Below are 19,511 nucleotides of genomic sequence, written 5' to 3' on the forward strand. Positions count from 1 at the left end.
GGGTTTGGGGTGCTCGGGGGGCTAGGGGAGCAGGCAGGGGGTGGGGCCTGATTTGATTTGGAGATTTGGCCACTGAATCAGGCCAAATCTCCTCTGAATCAAATCAGCACCTGAAGCTTTACATAGCCCTACTGTATACCTAGTCCCCCGAGGTAAAAAATCCACTTTCCATTCATGAGACAAATAAACCACAGTAGTGTCGAGCCAAAGTGTCATATAATAATCATCAGGAGCACTATACATTTGTTACAATTTCATCTAACTTGTCAATTCTTGAAAGGTAACCATATATGACTGCATGTTTAATTTTCCTTGGTTTAGGTCACTATGGACTTTAGCTTTTATTTTTATGGTGCATATGGAGCACCATTATTTTTGTAGAAGTTTCTAATTAATATTTTTCAGTTGGATGATGTAACTACTCAACACTGACTATTAGACATGGAACTGGATTAATCTTATATAAGTAATTAGTTAATTAAATTGATTAAATCTGAAAGTGACTGACTTCCAAGATTTCTTGCATTCAAAAGCTTGTCCAACTCTATTCCACTTGGTCCAATAAAAGAGATCATCCTAAGGAATCCTTGCATTTCGCTTAATTTCAGGACCATCATTACTCTTAAACTACCAAAAATTATGAAGCATTTTATGTAGTTATACATACATGTCAGGGTTCTCCAAACCTTTGAACTTAAATCAGAAAAATATTTTGAAGCTTTTTTCAAAGCAAAATATATTTAGTCATGCATAAATGATTCAGAAACTAAACTGTATAAGATATTTATTTGTACCTTAAAGTAGCAAAGACATTTAACGATGAAGCATGACCCACAGTTGCCTTTTTACTGACAGTGGCTTTTTAAAGGAAGCATCATGAGGGAGAATGTAGGTGTTATGGCTGTGCTCAAATATTTGCATTAGCAAAATAAGTTGAATAGCACCCTTGATTCAAAATAACTTTTTTAAAAAATGCAGTACATTCTCCTCTAAAAACTGTATCATTGACAGTTTCTAGGCCAGGTACAGGCATTCAAAAAGCCCAGTGTGGAATCAGTCTAAGTTGCACGGTTTTCTGTAAGCAGCATAGTTTAGATTGGTAGTGAACAGAACACATATTTGCCCTTTGGTGTGATGGGGCGAATCTTAGACTGGGTTTCGCCATTTTTAAACCAGTCTGTATGTGCTGAACTTCTGTTCTGTTATGGGTATAGCCTGGTTTTCAATCCCTTATACTGTTAAAAGTATAATGTCTGTACCTGGCTGTAAGGTGTAACTTGTACATGTAGGCATCTGTCCACTTTTGTCACAGTTGATTTTTCTTTTTTTTCTTTTTGTTTTTTTTGTGGTCATCTTGTTTATTACATGGCAAAGGGTTTAATGAGAAGAAAGTGTGATCATTTTGTGAAAGAGATTATACTTCTTGTTTTCCTGTGATAGCAGGCGACTGGGTGTGATAACCCAAAAAAGCCGTTATTGTCCTGTGTTTGTAAATATTTTTCAAAGATTGTCTAGTTGTGTTGGGAATCAGTCAAGTTTCTCACTTTTTGTTCATCATGTAGCTAGACATCTGCTATCTTTACTTTTCAAATTGTTGAGTACATCACTATATTACTTTTTTTTTGACTGTTTGCTGCAACAGTCAAACTTTTGATTGAACATTGCTCTCCTAACTGTTCTTCCTTAGCGGCCATGAAATTCTTGTCTATATGGATGTACAGAGACCACAACCTATCCTGATTACTATTATTGGAGTGCCCAGTGAGTTGCCCTTCTTTCTCCAACCCTGTCTTCCAGGGTTTGGAAAAAAACAACTCCGTTAATAGCAAAAAAAATTATGAAAACTGAATTTAAACAATACGAACATACAGAAGTATTTTTATTGTCATTCTCATCACTATATTAGAAATATATTAACATATGCAATATTAATAAATATTGCTATTATATTAATAAATCATGGATTGCATACTTGGTTGACTTACTGTCAGAGCTGTGCCATTATGTAGGTTAGAGCTGTCCAACTGGTGGTCCTAGGGCCACATATGGTCCATGAGTGGTTAATTTGCACCCCCTGGGCTTCCATGCAGTTATCCCTCCCCTTTATTACTCCATGCTGCAGCAGCAGCAGCTGGGGTCTCCAGGCTCCCCCACCTTCTCCAGCTGCTACTTCCTGCCACTGCCTGGGGGTGCAGGGCATTGTGGTGCAGCCTCCAGAGCCCCTGTGTGGCGTGGTGCAGTTGAGGAGCCTGCAGCTGGGGACCTGAGGGGGGGTGAGGCTGGGGGAGCCACGTGCTGTGTGGCCCAGGGTCAATGTCTTGTGCTGCTGTGGCCCATAGGGCATGTAGCCCCCAGCTACTTTGCTTTTATCCTATTAGAGTAATAAATTCTGTTGTAGTTCTAATCAGTTTTTAGAAAACTAAAGAAGTTTGGTGTTAGATTTTTTTAAGTAAATGTGTTAGTTCACACAGAGAGAATTTCCTTAGAAATGTCCCCCCCCAACACGCGCAAAGCCTGCCTTATGAAAACCTCCTGTACTACCAGGGCCACCTATTAGATAGGTTTCCAAATATCATTCTTAATTCCAAACTTTACTGGTTGTCATCCAGGTTTTCCAGCCCCACCTTGCATCTGTGGTACCATAAGCAGCACCAAAACATTTCTGTGCTAGTAGCTAAACTTTGTTTAAAGACAGTTGAGGAATGGGACTGGAAGTGTTCTGAGCTAGCTCTTCTATCATCACAGTTTAGACATACCTTTTGTTTTCACAGGTCTTCAGGCTGCCTGAAATAAATGCTGGGTATGTCACTGGCAGTCCTGACTTCTACCATTTCAGTGAAATTTGCTTTTCAGATCCCTTTCCCGCCCTTCCCTTTCAGGTCCACAGCTGTTCTGCCAGGGAAATACAAAAGGTATAGAAATATGAAAAATATGAATGCTATAAATACTTGGCCTCAAAGTTTCATTCCATCCAGGAAGAGCACACACCAACTGCTGAAGCTTCCTTAGCCTGACGAAGGGTTTTTGAACCCGAAAGCTTGCTTAACAACTATTCTCCAACCATTTGGGTTGGTCTAATAAAAGATATCAAATTCACCCAAGGAACCTTGTCTGCCTATGGCCTCAAAGTAGGCTTTTCTAGCCTTTTCCACCTTAAACCCCATTTTCAAAGGCAGCATGTAGCATGGCATTGAAAAGTAGATGAAAATAACTTCTGAAGATGTTCAGATGCTGAAGCAACATCTTATAAAGTTCATATACTCGTTTGAGTTTTCTGATTGTTACTGCAGATGTTGCTATCTGACAAATTTATTCAGCTCATTAACAAATCTGGGCCTTGATTTAAGAAGCATTAAAGCCTGTGTTTAAATCTTACTGATTTCTGTGGAACTTGCACATTTCAGAATGGAGGTGTACTTGCTGTATAACTGAATACCTTGCTTAGTTGGCAGACAAGGTTCCTTGGGTGAATTTGATATCTTTTATTAGACCAACCCAAATAGCTGGAGAATAATTATTAAGCAAGCTTTCGGGTTCAAAAACCCTTCATCAGGCTAAGGAAGTTTCAGCAGTTGGTGTGTGCTCTTGCTTAGTTGGGGCGTCAGTGTTGAATCACTAGGATTTGATGAAGTTGGATGAAGAACTACTTTAGTCTACTGTAGTTTTTCAGAGCTATGCAACAATACTGTTATTTTGGGTAGGGCTTTGCCTTTGGTCCGAGTAAAGCAGAGGATATTTCCTTAAGTCATCTAGGGTGATCTGTGTTTAATCCACCTCTTGTGTTTGGGCTCGTGCCTTATTACTAACCCTCTGTCAGTAAGTATAGTTAGTAGTCCCTTACCTCCAGCGTGGAGGTTTACTGCCAGTCATTATCAAGTATACAGTATGCATTGACCAGTAGGGGTTGCTATGAGAGCAGGGGATGCAGAAGATATGCTGCCTTCTTTTGAGATACCATAGTTGGCAAGCCTTGCCCACACTGACCTCTTTCCCATGTACCACACCCAGTTTCTGTGGGGCTCAGCAGTGAGTTCCAAGCAGAAGGTAGATGGTTTGGGGGTTAGTTATTATTTTATTAAATTATTTTATACATTGTGAATTTGTATACATTGTGAATTTAATATTAAGTCGGTCATTACCCAACTTAATATTTTATTAAACTGATAGCATATCCAAAGATAAAAGCATATCCAAATTGTGGGATTACCAAACTATACATTTGGTAATCCCACATTTTGGATGCTTTTATATGAAATTTATAAAACAACTGTATGCATTCTTAATTAAATTGAGCCACAGTACCCCTACGTTCATTTCCAGATGCCCTTAGATTATTATTTTAACATCATTTGTTACTCATGAATTTACTGGCTTCCTTTGGTACTAGGGCAATAATTGCATTTGGCATGATTAGTTGTATCCTTTCGATTAAATGGTTTTTCTCAGTTCCTATGAAATCATCATTAGCTATTTTGGCTCTAGTTCTGTGTTCTGTTGGAGCAGCACTACGCTGTAAATCAGTATCTTTTCAAAAAGACACTGCCTTAAATTGCCTAGACAGCATATGCATGGTTACTTTGGCTGCAATGCTGCTGCAGAGCCTGGATAGTCTGCCTTCCTGGGAACTCTACAGGCAAGTCCATCAGATTTGTAAAAATATCTTTTTAGAAAGAACATTGTATTGCTGATGAAATTTAGACAGAGAAATACTGTGCCTTCAGTATTCTTCTGTACTTTTTATATTACACTCTGCTGGGATTATTTTGTCTTTAGGGATTTCTTTGTTTTCTGCTTTAGATTTCCCCCTTTCTTAGCTGTAGTACAGCCGTATCATTTCAGCTTGCTAGTGCAGAAAGATGTTGTGAATTCAGTTGCTGAATGAGCCCGGCCTGACTGCAAACATTAACATTGCTAGAGACATGTTAAAGAGTTGCAGGTGAATCTAACCTGAGCCAGACAACAGCAAAACGGTAAGGTGGTGTTTGTTTAAAAATACAGGATTAATTGAGTGTTGGGGGTGGGTTTCTGTTAAATCTGAACCCTAGTTATCACATGCTTCCAACTTGAGCAGGATTCATTCTGTGCATGTCAGGGTGGTTTTCTCAGAATACTTAAAACCTAGACAGATGAAATGTGGTGCTTAGAATGCCACATGAGGCTACCGAGTGTCCAGCCTCGTGAGACTCCCCTCAATATCGCTTTTGGTTTGTGAATATCCATGAAAAGGTAGGAGAAAGCACAAGCTATGCTTCTTGTTGTTACAGCTCTGTATCCACCTCCCAAGCAGCCTTATTTATAAAGAGGATACTATAGACAATTTTGCTAATGTATGCTTGGCTGAACGCCCCCTGGGACAAGTGAGTGAAGGACGTGACCAGCCACTTTTTCATCTCTGCAAACAAGTCTCTATACCCTGCTAGATCTGACTGGCATAAATGTCTTTATTAGAAATTTGCTTAATGTAGGAAAATATGCTGGATACCATGTTGAAATGATCTTTAGGGGGATATAGGCTGCATGGTGGGGGGTCAGCATATTTTCTTGGCTAGATACCTTGTAGCTGTTTTATTATTTTTTTTTAGTGAAGATAGTAATTTTCAGTAGTTGTTCTTGAATGTTTGGTGTATAAGTGTGTTGGCAGTGTTTTACATCTTAGTGGAATATTTCAGCATGTATGAAAGCTTGGGCAGTAGCATGCTTTAAAAAAAAAAAAAAGCTTGCCCAGTCATGAACAGGAGGTTTAGAATGGAACCATTGCATGACATTAGTTGTCAGTACCTCAAATCACTATGCTGATTGGCAGATAACATTTTTGAGTTATATAACTCGAGCCATAGATGTAATTTTAACTGAAAGGTAAACAAATTTTTTAAAAATCTGCTCTTGTAGTATACTTCAGTCATTAAATGAGACCAGCTATGGTGACAATGACAGAGTAAGGAAATACATGTATTATGGTATTTCTGATGAGAACAAAAATGAATCTAATTTTAGGAAAAATATTTTGATATTATTTGCATGTTGCATAAAGAAAAGCAGGTTAAAATTAGCCATAGAAACAAACAGTAGGGGAGAGAGAAATTAGTAGTAATTTGATAATGAAGCATAGTATTAATATCTATTTGCTTTTTAGGTGCATAATGGATGAAGTTTAAATTGAGAAGGTTTATTCTTAGACACTGTTGAGTACTTTTAATGGGTAAAAAGTAAGGTCTGTCTCTAGATAATTTTCTAAAACCTTAATTATTCAAGTTGTTATCTAAGTAGTGCTTTCCTTAAAGGAAATAGAAGAATCTTAAAATGTACATCATCATGTAGTAAGTGAGAGTGATATAAAGTAGGATGTTATACACGCTATTTGAACCTTGATGTGGTTTTGGTCAACTAATCTAAAGCATTTCTGTTGAAATAATTACCTTGACTACAAGAAGATTTTTCTTGCTTTCACTGCTAGTCTTCATTTATAGCATAAAAATGCATTCAGATTTGCATTATCTTGTGATAGATTGAAGTGATTTAATTATTTGTGTTTACTTTCACTTTGTGTAAGGAGTTAAAGTCCAGAAACTTGAAAGAGAGCTTTTTGAGCAAATGTTAAAACAAGATTAAAATATATAACCATTTGATGAACAACAGTGATATTTTTCATCTCTTATGCTTCTATCAAATGCACTGTTTTCTCAAATTTCTTCCACAAAAACTTGATTTTTATTTTCTTATATAGAAAAATAAAACCAGCAGTTCCATTCATTGGACATTAACTCTCTTCAAGGTTTTCCTCTCTTGGTTTTTGGTCCTCTGAACATGAAATCAGGGCTGTTCTAGAGCCTTTTACACACGAGTTTTATTTTCCTACACCACTGGTTAATTGGTGTTGATTCCAACTTGCTTTAAATTTAAAAGATTATATATAAAGGGAGAAATTTAGAGAAAAGTTAAGTTAAAAACAACTTGGGTGACAGGAATATATCCGATGCATTGTTGTCTAGATAGACAATGCTGAATGTTGGGTTGAGATTATCAACATGTTCATCAGTATGTTGAGCCACTATATAGGTAGGTCTACTTTATCATGCTGGGATGTAAACAGCACACTGTATCTCTGCTTCAGATCCCCTCTTGTCACTTCAACCTTCTTTTAATGCACAGGGTGCTACAAAGGAAGTGAAAAAGACGAGATCCCTTCATCAGCCAAATTTAAATTTGAAAATAAGGCATTCAGTCACTGTCCCTCTTCTTGTGATCCCCAGATTATCCCTTATTAGCATCCTAGATAATCTGGGACCTTCTGTATTATCAGACAGTAAAGATGGTCCTCTAGTTAGCTAGAATGAAGATGGTGAAAGGACCTGTTTCCATTGATACTATCTTTAAAGATAGGGATTTTTTTTCAGATTCTTTTTTGACTTCTCTGAATCAAGTGGGAGAGATCAAACTTTAAAAAGTTGACTTAAAAAAACCAAACCCCTTGGCATAGGTACAGCATTGCATCTTGCCCCAGAACCCATTAGGAAGCCCTCAGAAGGCCTGAGACTCATACAGGAAAATGCTCAAGTTAGCATACTTCCCATTCATCTTACTGTGTAAACCCTGATAAATACTGGATTCTAAAACAACCATTTCTAATCATGTCTCTAAGCTGTAGGCTCTCCTGGTAAAAGCAAAACCTGCGTGGGGGTTATTTTGAAAGTGGACATAACAGTTACCTCCTGTATAAGTAAGCATTCCTTACCTCTAGTAGGCAATTTTTGTTTCCTGAGACCCTGTAGACAAGAAAATAGATAGTACTAGTAAAAAGGCTTGTGATTACTCTGCAGTATAAATATCCGTAGCCACTCACCACTTGCTTTTGGCTCAGGCACTACTAGAATGAGTCACGCAGCTTCAGTGGAATCCAGCCATCACAGGTATTAGATTATTATTGTTTAAGGAAAATCCTTGCTTGCTGCCAGCTGGCATTGAATTTTCTGCATTGCATAGCCTGAAGCATATTGGCCTTTGTCAACAAGTGTGGTCAGTAGCTATTTGTTGAAGAGTTCCTGTGAAGTGTTCATCTTCCATCAAATTGAGTTTTGGCAAATATAAGATGGCAACAATCCCATATAAAAAGTTTAAACTTTCTGGAATAAAATGTAAAGAACTGTGTGTTTAAAAAATAGGTTCTTGACTTCAGTTCAGAGTTACCGACCAATTTGCAGACTAATCTCCCTTCCAAGTTCTTGCAAGGCAACAGAGTGCCAGGATTTGGCAAGCCTGGTTTGTGAACTCTGATTTTTCTGGTTTATTCTTCTGAAATTTCCAAGGAGTGTATCTCTGCCCATAATGGTGGTTAACTCGATCCAGACTTGAAAAGGCTGTCTCTCAAGGCTTCTGGAAAGGAAAAGTAGAGCATTAGATATATCTAATGTTACACAGGTACTTGTGATTATCCATATGTACAAAATGTCCCTAATGCTTATTCCTGGACTTGAGGACAGCTTAGCTCTTGATTTGAATTTGAAATTAAGGATTTTGTCACATAGACCTGCTCTGTTATAAGCTGGCTTCCAGTATCTTTCTGGTACAAATATGCATGAAGAGGAATGTTTGTGATTACGAAGTCAACTTTACAGATAGCTTGTTGTGGGCTCTTTTCTTGATTACAGCCCCTTTGCTTCATACTATAGTAGCATATGATATTTCCCCCCTTAAAACAACAGTCTATTCCTTTGTATATTTAGAAAGCCTTCCTTTATATGTATATATTTTTTTCTTACAGTAAATAAAATTGTTCATAACAGGGGTTTGTTTTTTTTTTGCATCTCTCCTTGCCTTTGGGTCAAGTTTGTCATCAATTTTCAGAGTTTCAGACTGCATCTTGCGACAAAAAATGAACGACATAATGCCTATCATTGGGGTAGCACATAGGCCCAGAACAATATATAGAGGAGAAACTAAAGATGTTGGATGGCTCTTTTTAAAGATATCCCCAGATGACACTAAGCCTTCAAGACCACCTTCTATAGAGGCATAGAAGTATAAGTTGACAGTCAGCTAGCCTTGCCCTGCTGAGTAAAAAAAAATAAAAAATTAATACTCCTAGTTCAATGAAGCTTGATTGTAGGAAAAGTAAAACTTTTATTTTCTACGCTTACTCTTTTGGATGCAGTGTCATGCCCTGTGGAGTTGTGGGAATTCTGTAAAGTTCCTATCAGTGCTGACTCCTATCATGGTTTCTAATTGGTTTTCCTTAAAATGTCACACTCACCAGAATGCTGACTCTTGAGTATTTTTGTGATGGACTGGAATGTATGGTTACAGTAGAACTGAATAGCTCCTTCCAGTGGCTATGAGGCTCATTAGAGCCCTGATAGAAACATTTGGTAATGTAATAATGGTGAAACCAGTAGAATTTTATAAAAACCCAATAGTGTTCCATAATAATTAGTCTATATAAATGAATGGAGGATATCCATTTTGTAAGATTTTGAACCATTTATAGAAATCTGTAACAGAATACTTTTCTGTTGGACTATTATGAACTATTTAAAAAAAAAAAAAAGAAAAAAAAAGAACCAAAGCCCTGTAGAAAGGTGAATATTTTCTATTAAATTCTATAGGACTTACCCATAACAGAAATTACTGAATCTTTTGGATTTAGAAGGTATTTGAGCACACATAATTAGCATAATGCCCTATAAAATGTACTTTGTTAATGTAGTTTGACAATTAATGTATTTAGTGTTTGGATATTTCTTGTTATGCTAGTGCAGAATATTAAATATTTGAGTTCTTGCTATCTCACTTTATTAAGTCCTTCCTGTTTCTTTGCAGTACATAAAACATTTTTAAAATGTTTTGGCAATGTATAAAGTATGGATTGGCTATACTTGACTCTGCAGTGTTGCATAATGGTACTTATAGTAAACATTTATAAGTACATACTGGTCTGGTTGTTGGCCATGGAAGTAGCATTTCAAGGGGAATCCTATAAAGTACTGAGATGAACTGATGGAAGTTGGAACTTCCTCAGTCTTACAAAGGCGGTTGAGCAGCAATTTATTAGCGCTGAATTGGCAGTATGACTCAGACTACCTTAAGTGATGCAAGTTACGAGATTACAAGTGGCATATGGATAGGGTAATAGACTTTTAGTGAATCTGAGGATTTGTTGTGTAAGTTGTGGTAAGTTCGTGTAAGTTGTGGATTTTATAATAAACTTGAAATAGGTTTGGAGGCATACATAAGAAATGACATTTACTGAGTCATCTGGTGTACCTTTCCTCAATTAATTTGTTGAATAACCTTTTGAACTGGGTTAAGCTATCAGTCTCCATAACATCTTATGGCAACAAGTTCTACAAGCTAATTGCAAGCTTGACCTTCTAATTTTAAATGAAAACCATGAGAAATTTAAACAGAATATTAATTGGAAACATGGGAATTTTGACTTCTTTTTTCTGTGTTTGGATTTTTGGAGTTGGTTGGAGGCTTAGAACTTAGAAGATACAGATCCTGGTTTTGGGGTACAAACCTGCACAGATTGGAGCCAGAGACAGTGTTTATCATCACCCCTACAAACAATATCTTCTGGAATTTCTGATATGTTCCTTATTTCTTTTTTCTGTTCAGCAGATTTGTAGCACATTAATGAGTGCATTACAATAGGTAATACCAGTGTAACAATCTAAAAGGCAGTGTTGTTTTCCCTCCTTTGAAATATCGTCTAATTTTATTGGAAATCAAATTGCTCATATACAATCTTTAAGCCATTCACAGAAGTCATTTAATAAGAATACAGCTGTGCTTACTTTTGATGAGCTCTTATTACAAACACCACCAATTTGAAATGTTATATATTCCTAAAGAAAAAAGATAAAATACAAGGCTTATGATATTCAGTGTAACCTCAAATGTTACTATTATAGTACAGCTTTTAGCAGAGTCCTTAGTTTTGGGGCATGGTGTGTTTGCAGAGAATTGTGCCATTTCTTAGTACAGCACATTACATAATGAGAAGCCTATTTTATTATGCTATCATACACTTTTTTTCTTTGAAAGTTGATGTGCTACTGCAAGGCCAAAGAATCTGCAGAAGCTGTTGGAAATTTCTGTTGCGACTTTTCCTTCCAAATCTGCAGAGTTCTATATCCAGGTCATCATTAATTGTTCAAAGTAGTCACTGTTTAAAAAAAACATTTTATATATTCTTGAGGCCCAGACACTTGTGTTATTTAAGTATTTGTTCATGTAGACCTTTTATGTAACCTGAAGTCTCAAACTTTGTTTCTGCTTTGAACAGAAGAATTTTATGGCAGAAAACAGAACCAATGGTTCGGTACCATTTCCTAGTAGCTAAGATGAAAAGCAAATTGTCCCACAACTCAGAAGAATACTCAGATCTCAGATTTATGGATCAGTCGCTCCTGTCCCAGGAGAAACCTAGAGTGTACCCATCCTTAGAAATTTTCTCCCAGAGAAAAAATGCCCAGGAGGAGTGAACGTCTGTACACACTCTTCTTTGAGAGAAGCTATAGCCATATCCGCAGCAGGTCTCCAAGGTGAACAGCCTGTGGCATTTTAGAACAGTGTAGGTAAAGGAAGTTGGCAAGCCGTATCTGTATCTTTGGGATATGGATTGTCTCTAAGGTCTGAGTCGGTCACGCTGGGGTGCAGAGCAGGGCTGGGCACAAGCCGCGGCTGGATGCCATGCCTATCCCTCCTGGGGGGGGCAGGTGGGCAGGGGCAACTCTGCACGTGAGCTGGGTCCTTCCTATGGATCACACCAGCTGCAGTGGGCATTACTTGCCTCTGCCCCTCCGCAGGGATGGGATAGCAGCTGACTTAGAACTGGTGCAGATCAGGGGAATCCAACTGTTTAATTAAAACAAAGCACTGCAAAGGCCTGCGGTAGGTATTGATGCAGTGTGATTCCTGCCCCATGCTCTGAATGTCAAAGTGAAGAAATTCAATGCAGTGCAGGTAAACAACAGGAGTAATTATGCAGCAGTTGCCTGGCAGGTGGGGTGGGGCGGCCAGGGGCTGCGCCCAAGGGGACTATTGGGGGTCCCTGATGTACTCCTGGCTTGGATCCGGCTTAGGATGTGGATCAGCAGCTCTGTTGTGGAGCCAAGAGTTGCAACTTTGTGAACCTGAAGGATACGGAGGATACCAACGGGTGGGACAAGGATTGAAAGCAGGCCTCAGCAGAGGGATAGCCCAGGATGGTAGGAACAGAGGGCTCACCAGAGTACAAAGCTGAAACCTTTTGGATTTGACAGTACATCATAGAGGCTGAGCCACTCTCCCTCAGCGTTGTGTTGCATGAAGTGTAGGAGGGAATGATGTTGGGAGTACAGAGGACCTGGGCCCTTGTCTGCTGCTGATAGGGGTGATTCCTAATAACCGGTGGGGGAACGACAGATTTGAAAGCATATGCCAAAAATGTTTTCTCTGCCCAATATTTGATTTAGACGTGCCTGAGGCATTGGTACTGTGCTGTGAAGGGTGAAACCTGAAGACCGGGGCAGGATGGACTGAAGGGAAGATTTGCCAAAAATATTTCTGTATTTATATTAAGGGGGTTACCCAGACTTTGCCCGCAGGAGCTGTCCGCGCCTCTAAGGCTGCCTGGGACTCAGGCCGTGGAGCCTGTTTCCCCCCCCACCCCCACCAGTTGCGTTGCGACTCAGGCCACGGAGCCTGATCCTCAGTGGGGAAAAAAAATCTTGTAATTACCCCCCATCTCGCCGTGAGGTGTCATGGCTAGGTGGTGCATGACGACGTCACAAGGCTCTAGGCAGTCTAGAACCACATAGTCTCCTGCTCTGCAGCCATGTTGCATGGGGTGCTGCCTGAATCTCTGGGGTGGTGCAAGCCCTTAGTAGGTGGTGCCATTCCCGGACACTCAGGGTTTCAATTAACACCTAGGCAAACCACAGATCAACCAACAGAAGAAATCAATAGAAGACAATGTAGCAACCGGAAAATCTCTAAATGTTACTGTTCAAGGGCTAGAAGCCCTGGTCTGAGTTAATCAACGCTGGGGACCAACTTTTGGGATGAATATCTCCAGATCGACCACTCCCAGAGCCCTATTCAAAATTCATCAACAGACTCCCAAACCTGCACATACATGCAGATGACCCCTGGGGCTGACAGATGCCATCCAGTAGCCACCGAGGGGGAAGTTCCACGAGGGTCAACGACCCCTGGATTGGGCAAGCCTGAAAACTGGGGAGTCACCAAAGTCTGCCAAGGACAGATAAAAAGCAGTGAAAAGTGACCCTCACTGGCGCCCTCTTGATCTCCAACTTGACCAGCACCCAACCTGTCCAGCCAGAAGGACCAGCCGGTGACCCCCTTCTGGAAGATAACACCACACTGAAAGAAGCCTCGATGACAGACTCCAGCACCTGTAGGATAGGTATACCTGACTCCTGTAGCTTGCTACTGTGTGTGTGTGTGTGTGGGGACCAGCCCCAAGGTTTATGATTTAACTTCATTACAGTGCTTCAATCTGCCTAATAAACCAGAATTTTAAGGATCCCGAGTTGGACATTTGTAGCCAACATTATTTGGTGGAGAATGCGGGCGCTATTCTAGGATTATTAGCGGATTGGTAATTGGGGAGACCGTGTCTCCAGATAGAACCCACGTCCACGGAGGTGGGTGGGCAATAGTTACCCAGGGGGGTGGGCAGACTCAAGGAGGGTCTGGATCTAGAAGTCACCCAAGGGGGTGGACATATCCCAAGGAAGGGATTTGGTTGTAGAACTGCAGGGGCAGGGGCAGAGTTGGTTGGGAGCACAAGGGCTCAAGGAAACTGACAGGCTTGAGTCATGTTGAGGAAAATGTCTTTGTTTAAAAAAAAAAACCCCTAAGGTTGGAGCAGGAGGCCAAGAAGATAAGTGGGTATGGAGGGAGGAAATTTCCCCTCTCCATAGGGAGATTCTGAAGGGTGGACCCAGCCCATGGAGGGAGGATGTGTGCACCCCAGGCTTTTCCATAGGGGACATTGAAGCCCAATTTGAAGGATTTTGCCTTTGTGAAAAACCCTTAGTTCAAAGACAACACAGTGCCTTGGTCTGGCTGCTGTGGCATGCTGTAAAAACAGCAGTTGAGGAAAAAGCTCAGTGAGCCTCTGAAATTGAGGAAAAGGAGGAGCAAATCCAAATTCTAAAAGATAGATGTGTCCAATTGGAAACCAGTAATCAAACTCTAAAGGGGTTGTCTCGGAACTTGGAAAATGAAAATGAGCTATTGAGAAAAATAAATCAAGACAATGCCCAACAATTGGAAGTACTGGACCAAGAAAAGGCTAGCCGAGAAGCCTTGCAAAAATTGGTAAAGACAATGGCTAAAGACCAAGCCGAGAAGGGAGCCAAGGTCAACCATGGCCCCTGTCTAAATACTATTAACTGTTTGAAAAAGGAACTCCAGGAGCGCAGCCTGCAAGTAGCAGCTGTCATCCGGGGAGACCAAGCCAGGGATCCAGACATCCCCTTCAATCCGGGACAGATTTGGGGTGGGGAGATATGGGGAGATCCAGAGGATGCAGGGGATCCCTCTCCGGAAGACCCTAAGTCAGATCAGGAGAGGACCCTGGTGCCTGAGGTGAGTGCAATCACGCAGACCTCAGTCACTCCGGATGCTCAGGGAAAACCCACGAAAACCACACAGGTAACGGTCCCCCTCAGTTGAGCTGATCTAGCAGCCCTGGGCAAGACCCTGGGATCTGCTAACATTAGGAATTTGGGACAGTGGTTGCAGAAATCCCTCAATGTAGTGGAGTGTAATGCCGTGGCACACAAATAGATAAAAAATACTAAAATACAAGGGGAGATACAAAATGCACACATACAAATCTTAAAACTCAATTCTTTATCTTAAAGTGAAAGAAAGAGGAAGGAAGAAAAGGTAGAAGAGGAAAAACATATCCAAGGAGGGGAGAGCAACTGCAGGCAAGAGGAAAAGGGGGCTTTCTGCTACACCTGCAGCTCACCTTGCTCATTATCAGGCTCTTCTTCCTGGTCTTCAGCCCCTATATTGTCTTTCTTTTCCTGGCCTGTCTCTCTCATTCTTTCTCTTGCTTCATCTCTTCTTCTGTTCTCTGTAGGGTGTTTTCTTTCTTCCCCAACCCTACCTCCATGTCTGAGCTGTTTGCTGCTCCTCCTCGCCTTCTATTCTGTCTCCTATCTTCTCTTGTGCTGATAGGAGAAATTTCTCCTCCTCCTTCTCTGGTTCATTCTCCCATGGAGTTTCTCCCACCATTTCTACCTTAGTGCCCAACCCGTTCTCTCCTCTGCTGTCCTCTTCCAGGTTTTGCTCTTCCTTAGGGGTGTCTGACTATACTTGCAAAGGTTTCGGGGCACCTACAATACAAGTGTGCCTCTCCCTTGCAAATAGTGTATTTTAGGAACTCCTGGCACTTTGCTTTTATATGCCCCAACCCTTCACATCTGTAACATACCATGAGTGGACAGTTTTTGTTTTAAGAAAGCAGTCAGGTTCATGAGATTCTGTTTATACCTTCACTCTCAAACTGTACTTTAATTATTTATTCACTTTCACTCTCCTTTAATTATTTCAGGTATCCTTCTCAAAGTTCAATCATATCTTTTTTCCCCCTAATTCTTCAATAGTGTACTTCAGTTACTTTTTCCCTTTATTTTTAAAGCTAGTGTGAACATAACTACTATAAAATCCCTGATATCCGGCATGAGTGGGGAATGGTAAAAATGCCAGTTACCTGAAAGCACAGGGTTTCTGCCTGGATGCAGAGCGGGGGTGGGGGGGGTGGTGGTAGCCACATGGGGAGCAGGGGACAGGGGGTCCCAGTGGCTGCACGTTGGAAATTCCGGTTACTAGAGTGTGCCGGTTAGTAAAATCCTGGATAACAGGGATTTTACTGTACCTTTTCCGTATCAGGCTGTCCAGAGCTTCCTGACTGTTTTGATTTACATTTTTCCCTTAGTCTGCTTTACTAGGATAATTGCAGCTTTCCACAGGTTTCATATTCTTCATTATCTTAAACATAACCACACTGTTCTCCCAATATTATATGTAAGATGCTATGATATTATATACCAACTAGATTGCACACAATACACTGCTGCCTACCTTTTACCTGTGATATACCATTTCTTTGTCTGGCCAGGGTAAATACCAGTGTGGAAGGTAGCAGACTGAAGTTGAGCCTGAGTAAAAAGGGGAGGGGGGTAAGGGTGAAAGTTGGGAAATGTGGTGAAAGGAGTCTGCCTCCAGATTTGATGCATCTCTGTACAGTCTAGAGGTGGTTGGGGATCCATTGCTGCTGGACACACAGACAGTGATGATTCCAAGAATGTTTTGTGCCATTTATAATTAGCCAGAAAATGGAATAAAATTAAATAAGCACTGGTCACAGTAATCCACCCCTTTGTGACTTTCAGACCATATTGTTACACCTCACTACCTAAGAATGAGCACTACTGCATTGAAAGAGCTTCAGTTGGTCCGGAATACAGCAGACTACCTCAGCAATAGCTGCCAGCAGTCCAAGTGCTCTGCTCACTGCACCAGCTTTCTTACTGAACACCTGGCCAAATTACAGGCCTTTGAGTTGATTGTAAAAGGCCTTTCCCCATCTAGAATTGCTCCAAGATTATTTCAAAGAGCACTTTTTAAGATGTCGACCTGCTGTAAGCTATGTGTCAGGAGCTGTGCAGATACTGGCTTCAGTGATGAAGTTCATTGGAACAGGAGTGGGGCTTTTGTGGCACCACCACTAAAACTTTGGATTTTGTTAGCAGAACAAAACATACAACTTAATATGTTTTATGCTACTCTGGAGTAGAAGTTCCTAATGGTGAGTAAGGTGAAAAGAGTCTAAGAAAGCTTTGCATTCAAGTCCTATTGAAAAACATTTGGGAACTATATATTAATTTGTGCCTTTTGAGGGCCTTCCCTGTTACAGTTACTCTCAGAATTTTAGCAACAATACGCATTGTCCTGTTAACACCTCAGACACTATAGTCTCTCAAATGTTAAATATTGTTTGGATGAGCTACTGTATTTTTGTGTGCGCTTTGAACCACTTCATGTTCTGAAGAGAGGCATGAAGGGTTAAATACAAGACCACTTTAAAATCAGTACTATTTAATATTAAAAAATAATAAATTAATACGACATTACTAATGATGCATGTACGGAAGTCAAATTGCAAAAACTTGAATCATTTTTGCACATGCAACCATCTGTTGCAACAGGCGGTTGAACTGACGACAATATTCTTGGTTGGGAAAGTGATTGAAAATATATTTTTAATCTTTATTTTTAAATGCTGTTCATATGGTTACAGAGGAGAATAGAACCAGTTACTGAGTAACTCGGCAAAGGAGTGTAGAAGCTGCCTCTTATATTTTTCTGTCATGTTTGTAGTAGGCAAACTTAGATGAAAGAGGTAAAATCCACTAATTTAAATTACATATAGTATGGAATGAGTTTGGAGTACAGAGACCTATTTCTCTGCATTTCCAAAACACTGTACAATCATTATTTGAAAATTGTACCAGCTATGAGACAAACTATTGAATTTCATTTTTATTGGTATGCATACCCAGTTAATTCAGTCAAGTTTCTGAAAGCCCTGTTAATGTAGTAATGTCAAACCTCTACCACTTTCTAGAGATTTGGTTTTATTAATGAATATATACATATATAATGGATATGTGTTTTGTCCAAAGTCACAAGGCAAATAAAATGTAAATTGATCTTGGGTGTCAGGAATTACCAGTTTTGTGCTTGCTTCAGATCACACTAATCTTTAGAGGCTATTGTAGTGCAGTAAGCATGTGCATGTAGTTTGCACTGAAGCTGTAGAAAAGGAAGCTGTACAGCATGCCAGCTAGCAAAAATTGCGTTTCCTGACCGAAGGGGTCCTTGATTGCTCCCTGAATCAAGTAATATATTGAATATGTGCTGTTAATGGATATGCGTGTGCTTGTCTATATTCACTTAATTTTGCAAAAGCTCTTCAAATCAGCATAATCTAACACTACATTAGTGTATCTTAAGAAGTGGCAGAAGATATGAATGCTTCATAATAGAATTAATGAAGTAATTATCAAAGAAGTCCATGGGAGGTAATCACTGAAACCCAAAGAGCCAACAAATCTACTGTATCACTAACAACCTAATGCTTGGGAGAGAGTTTCTGTCCCAATCTACTTCATAGTTCAGTAAAGTTTCTGTAAACTCTGTTAAGGCAATAATGTCAAAACTCCACTGCTTTCTAGAGAGTTGATTTTATTAATGAAGAAAACAATAAGATAACATTATCATAGTTTTTTTGGTTTGGAGTTCCTATCACAGGACTACTGTGCTCAAATATTAGACTGTCATGTATAGGTCAGGGAATGAATCACCTGAATCTGTGATTTAGCTGTGCCCTTAATCTTAGCAAGAACAATACCTGTTCTCTGGATGGGTTAATTCAGGCAACCATGTAAATAGAGATAATAGAAAAACTTGCAGTTCAGAAGTTCTTCCATGTGGCAATTCAGTCACCTTTTTACATTTTGTATTCTTCTAGATCAGGGATAGGCAGACTTTTCTGGCTGTGGGCTGAAATGACCCACTGTGGGTTGGAGATACGTTGGAGGCTGGGTGCGAGGACCCTGCTGCCACTGCTGCCTGCCTCCATGATGGAACAGGTAAAGTGCCTACAGATGGCACTTCTCCCCATGGTGGCATAGGGAGAGCACCTGAAGCCTGTGCTTGTCTCTGCAGCCAAATGCTTCCAACGCTCCATATCTGTACTCTAGATCCAAAGGCTCTGCTAGTTGGATTCAGCCTGTGGGCTGTAGCTTTCCAACACCTGTTCTAGATGGCAGAGAATGTATATTTTTAACAATAGCTGTGATTTAAAAAAAAAATAGAACAGTCGTTACTGGAGTTAGCCTTTGACTTTTAAATTGCTGACCAGCTGGGCAGTGGGGCAGCAAGGGAGAGCTGGCAGGAGCTGAGAGATGGATCGGGAAGACTTTCCCGCAGCTCTGCTCCTGGGCAACTCTGCTGCCTCCTCTGCTGGGGAGAGGAGGCAGCAGAGGAAGGCTAGTAGGAGCTAACAAAGCTCCCTGCTGCTTCACCAATCTGGGGACTGCCTGGTTTGGGGAAGAGGAAGGGAGTGGTGGTTGCTGCTCCCATCACCACCCAGTTGACAGGAGGTGGGGGAGCAAGTACTCCCCACACCTCAAAATTAGGTGGTCTCGGTCTGTGGAAGGCAGGAAGCATTTGCCTTAGCTTCACTCTTGGTTTCCAAGAAGTCCCAAGCAGTCTGAAGGAGTTAAACTGGAAGAAAATGTATAGATCTTCAGTCTCCTAGAGGTGATTTAATCCTGTTCATTGCTGCATTATTTTTCTGTGAAAAGCCTCAGTATATCTACACTTTTGGTTTCTGCTGGGAGAATGGCTATTTTCCCAGTAAAAACTGAATGTCTGTGCCTGGCCTAGGTCAGCTGGAAGCAGCTTTCAGTGAACATCTGGTACTT

At 40.4% G+C, this 19,511-nt stretch overlaps 1 protein-coding gene across 2 annotated transcripts in view; it reads left to right on the forward strand.

The window, feature by feature from the left end:
* The window catches only part of CDK14 (cyclin dependent kinase 14), a 624,401-nt gene that overhangs the window by 113,791 nt on the left and 491,099 nt on the right, over positions 1 to 19,511 (forward strand). The window contains exon 1 of one of the 2 annotated variants that reach the window (XM_025210005.1): positions 4,862 to 4,970. The exons of the other annotated variant lie outside the window; for it this stretch is intronic. The gene's annotated coding sequence lies outside the window, so the exon portion shown is untranslated. Of the gene's footprint in view, positions 1 to 4,861; positions 4,971 to 19,511 lie in introns of those variants that run through there. 2 annotated transcript variants of the gene reach the window in all.

The sequence above is a fragment of the Alligator sinensis genome, unplaced genomic scaffold (assembly GCF_000455745.1).
Source record: "Alligator sinensis unplaced genomic scaffold, ASM45574v1 scaffold479_1, whole genome shotgun sequence".
NCBI classification, from domain to species: domain Eukaryota; kingdom Metazoa; phylum Chordata; order Crocodylia; family Alligatoridae; genus Alligator; species Alligator sinensis.